This window comes from Leptonychotes weddellii, chromosome 5 (genome assembly GCF_054177405.1).
Source record: "Leptonychotes weddellii isolate Sample4059 chromosome 5, ASM5417740v2, whole genome shotgun sequence".
Taxonomy (NCBI): Eukaryota; Metazoa; Chordata; class Mammalia; order Carnivora; family Phocidae; genus Leptonychotes; species Leptonychotes weddellii.
In genome coordinates this window covers 55,836,472-55,841,695 of record NC_138373.1, presented here as the reverse complement: position 1 = coordinate 55,841,695, position 5,224 = coordinate 55,836,472, and positions in this window count along the sequence as shown.

The following is a 5,224-nucleotide window of genomic DNA, read 5'->3' as shown; positions in this document are numbered from 1 at the left end:
TTCAAAGCTGAAAATATTTACTTATCTGTTTTTTTACAGAGAAAAGTTGCCAATCCCTATTCTAGAGTATGGAATCTTGGTCATGGTAATGAGTGGGCAAATAGCATTAGAGAAAAGAAGAATCAAGAAGTGATTGTTAAATGTGTCAATAATGAGGGGCGCCTGGGTGGCTCAGTTGGTTAAGCGGCTGCCTTCGGCTCAGGTCATGATCCTGGAGTCCCGGGATCGAGTCCCGCATCGGGCTCCCTGCTCGGCAGGGAGTCTGCTTCTCCCTCTGACCCTCCTTCCTCTCATGCTCTCTGTCTCTCATTCTCTCTCTCCCAAATAAATAAATAAATAAATCTTTAAAAATAAATAAATCTTTAAAAATAAATAAATAAATAAATAAATAAATGTGTCAATAATGAAATGATCATGGGACAGAGTATTATATCGCAACATGCAAATTATACACAACATCCTTGGGTGTTCATTTATTTCATATGCTTCAGTCCCCACGCAGAGAAAGTAGTAGAGAGATTTGGAATAGCAGGGAGAATATAGTAGGGAGATTCAGTGCAGAGATTTGAAATAAATTAAGGAAGACGCTTACATCAGTAGAGATTTTTATCTGTTTTCATATATCACTTTTCCAACTTCATCCTTCCTTCTAGCATTGCCCCAGATTTTGTGAACAAGTGTGTATCTGTACAGTCCAGATGAAAGCATGTCTTTACAAAATCATATGTGAGAGAGGAAGAGCTCTGTGAATGAAAACGGCAATTAGAAATGTCCTGGGGGCTGGGTGACTCTGACATCTGTCATTCCAGTCATGGCCAGAGTTGGCCTGCTGATCTGGCTGGCCAGGCTGGTGTGTGCACCTTTCCCCACCATCGTTTCAGAACTTCATCCTCGGCCAAAGGGGCGCAAGTGCACGTGAATAAAAACTGGTCTTCCAAGGCGTACCAGTGACAGCCTCCACTCCCATTGGTACCGCCAGTTGAGACTTAGGTACTGGAATTTAAAGATGGATAAGGAAACTAAAACAAAGCCATTGATTAGATTTATGTTTGACGAAGGATTTCTGTACTACCCCCGGTGGCTCCTGAATCACCTTAGAAGATAGGGCTTGATATTTACAAGAGAATATTTTACCAAAGTAAGAGCAAATAAAGCTGTTGCATTACAATAGTACAACTGAAGAGTAAGGATAAAAATTTTAACATCGGGCAGTGATAGTGGTTTCTTCTTTCCATGTGTAGAACTGAAAGGCAAGTGAAGCTGTAAGAAGCACCCTAAGGGAATTTGTGACCTTTGACAACACAGAGAGAAAATATTTATAGTCTGAAACTATGTCTCTCCAGTGTGACAGAATAAATGAAAAATATAATCTGTTTAACAAGCTGTACTTTTCACAAAAGGACAAAAATCTTATGGAAGTATTCTGACTTTGCTTTTTCCAAGTCTTGCAGAAATAAAATATCTAATAAAGTAACAAGAATGGAAACCAGTTCTATAAAATGAAGGCAAAAGGAAAATGTTAGAAGTGTAAAATTATCTTGAAGTGTGTGTATGTGTGTGTGTGTGTGTGCGCATATATACTTTGATCATTTCAATTGTTTATAACCAGAGAAAAAAAGAATAAAATTTCTTTGGCTCCACAGTCAATGAACATTTAGTAAAGCAAACTATTCATTCCTTTATCCAATAAACATATTTTGAGAACCTACCATTTGCAAGAATCTTGTCTAGGAGTAAGGGGTAAATCAGTCAACAGATTAAAAAACAAAAAACCAAACTGAAATAAAAAACCTACTGTGGAGCTTACATATCAAAGGGAAAACAGACAAAAAATAAAATAAATCAGTAAAAGATGTAGTATGTTAGATGGCGGTGTGTGCTGGAGGAAGTATAGAGAAAGGGAAGGAAGGTTGCGAGTCCTTGCAGGGTTGGGGGGAAGTGGATCTGCAGGTGGAGGAAGACTCTGGAGGCCTCTGAGGCAGGAGTGTGCCAGGTGTTGGAGGCCTGCCAGGACGGGAGCAGGGGACAGTCTTAGGAGACAAGGTCTGACACAGCAGGGTAGAGTTGGGTGGGTTTACATGGGACCTTTCTCTGGGTGACATGGGGCCATTGGAGGACACTGACCAGAGAGTGACCTATCTGGCTTACATTCTAAAAAGGTCACTCTCACTATTTGTAAAAATCCAAGTAAAAATAATGGGGGCTTGAAGATCAAGGGAGTAGGAGTGGAAGTTTTACCTCAGAAATAGACATTTGAGGTCTGATTAAATACCCTCTCTGTTGAGGAGTTAGCAGGAGAGCAGAATATTGTTCAGTTATAAGAAATGCCCCCCCACCTTTTTTGCCCAGTATCAAGTCAGCAACCCTGGGCAACATTTCTAAGCTGTGCTTACATGTTTTCTGTAGCTTTCATGACATCCACTTTTTTTTCCCTGCCTTTCTTACTGTTCCCAACCTCCATCAACGGGCCATCCTCTCCTCAGTGGAGATGAAGAGAAATGGAGACCCAGCAAATTTTAAGGAGAAGAAAACAGTGTAATCTGGTGATGGCGTGGATTTAGGAGATGAGAGAGAGGCAGATTTCTGGTGTGTGCAGCTAATCAGAAATCCTGGAGGAGTTCTAGGCTTTGTGACGGAAGAGCGTGCTTTGCTTTTTGGACATTTGGAATTTGAATGCATTGAAGACGTCTGTGTTTCTCAACAATCATGCCCTTCCCAACCTAGTTTCCTCAACCTCTGGCCTCTCCCACACTAGCACTCTGCATTCTAGCTGCGGCAGATCATCACTGTCCTGGGGCACATGCCCTGCATTGCCCATTCACACGTGCTGCTCCCGCAGACTTGACCACCCACCAGTCACCACCGCACATACAAATACTCTTCCACAGGTCATCGAATCCTGCTCCTACTCAAATAGCAAGACTGAATGCTAAATCTACGGAACACCATTCCCCATTCACCAGAAGGGAGTTACTGCCTTCTTGCTATTTCTATAACATTTAATTTTTACATCGGTTTTGGCACTTGCCATATGCCTTGGGTTGTTTTAAATGTTTTTATAGCTTCCACTTGATTGAAACTCATTGAAAGTAGGGTCTGGATTCCTTTTCACCTACGGTAACCCCTCAACACTTAGGACAATGCCTTACACATAGCAGGGTCTCAATAAATATAGGTTGGATTGAATTGCACAGTTAGATTTTTATTAAAATGACACTGATGTAAGAAGATTCTAAAGAAAATGCCCTTCTGGAATCAGTAGCTATCCCTTTCTGTAAGTATGTTTTTTTTTTAACTATCAAAAACTTTTTGCCTTACAATTCTTTTTTTTTTTTTTTTAAGATTTTATTTATTTATTTGAGAGAGAGAATGAGATAGAGAGCATGAGAGGGGGGAGGGTCAGAGAGAGAGGCAGAGTCCCCGCTGAGCGGGGAGCCCGACGTGGGACTCGATCCCGGGACTCCAGGATCATGACCTGAGCTGAAGGCAGTCACTTAACCAAATGAGCCACCCAGGTGCCCTTGCCTTACAATTCTACTATCAGGTACTTGGTATGTAGTTAAATCTAACAAATCATTGTATGCATTTTTTTAAAAATTTGATACCAGAAAAATGAAAGTTGACCAGAACAATAGCAGTCATGATTAATTAGATATTCACTAATGTATAAAATTATAGAAACATTTAGATGTTCTTTTGAAAATCTAGGTGTACTTCCTCATTTTAATAAATACCCAATATTATACTAGGAAAAATTCAAAGCTTTTATTTATACAAACTCCAAAGAATTCAGTTTGTTTCAGACAAACATGGATATCATATTAAGGTAGTGACAAAGATTGGACTAGACATCTTCCTTTGACAAATAATCATTTATTCTTTCATTTATTCAATCTACTTATATTTATTGTATTTATTGAGTGTCTGCTATCTCCCAGTTACTGTTTAGGTGCTTAGGATACATTAGTGACTAAAAGAGATATGTAAGATGTAAGATATTTTCACAATTGACAATTCTTTTAAAATTTTCATTCATTGAATGTAATTCAATTTTTCTTAATCATTCATTACAACTTTAATAGCTTTCAAAATGTTTAACTTATGGAGAAAGCTTTCATACACTAATTGTATGCACCTGAATTAACTATGAATGACTTATGTACTTTCAAAACCCATGTGAGCAAATACAGCTTTGTCCATTGAGTAGTATTTGAAGCAATAGCCAGTGCTACTTGATTTTAGCATATTCTTCTTCAAAAATGAATCTGTCCAAACATATCAGTCCCAGCTCAACTTATCTTAACTTTTTTGTTTATATGTGTATTGTTAACTATTCCATCAGGATGTGTGTGCTCTGTGTGATCAGGGACCTTATCTGTTTTCTTCATAGCTTTATCCCAGCTCCAAATTGCCTGAAATATATTGAATGCTGCAGAAATGTAAATATTTGTTGAATGAACGAATGCAGTAATGGATGTTGAAACATGTAATATTTAAGGCTCTACTTGGGGTATAATGTGTTGTGTGTGTGTGTGTGTGTTTTGGGGGGAAAAGCCTAACAAAACCAGAACAGGAATGGAGATGTCATATCAATCGCCTGGTTCATTGAGTTTTGACACAAAGTTGGACACATCACAGGCTTGCTGACCTCATTTTTCACAATTCTCAAAATGAAAGGAAATGGACTGTAATATATTTAACTGATCTTCTCACTCTTACGCCCTTTGATCTTATGTATTGTTAACTGGGTAGCTTTTTAAATGTGAAGCTAATTTTAAAGCTGAACAAGGATATAATTGATGCAACTAGTCATGTATCAACGCCATAGAAGAGTAGAAATGTGATCACTCACTATTGCTCTTTTGTTTTGACAGCTGTAACTGGCTTTTTTTTTTTTTTTTTGCCTTGTCTCCATAATGTGTAAGACCCATCCAAGTGACAACAGTGCTGACCATGCTTTCCAGAGCAGCCCATTATGATGGCCCTGTCTAACAGTAACTAATGGTGCAGATATACAGATATGGGAGAAACATGGAGAGGCAATTCCAGTGGCCACGGGGCTTCTCTAGTTCAACTGACCTGGCAGAGAGCAGCACTCAGTCATGATCAGCGAGAGATGGGAGGAAGGTGTGCTGGAGCCCAGATGTGCTAGACACCTGCGTATCTTCTCACCGTCAGCCTAACTAAGCTTCAGCTCTGTTCTGTAAAGTCAGCCTGAAACACT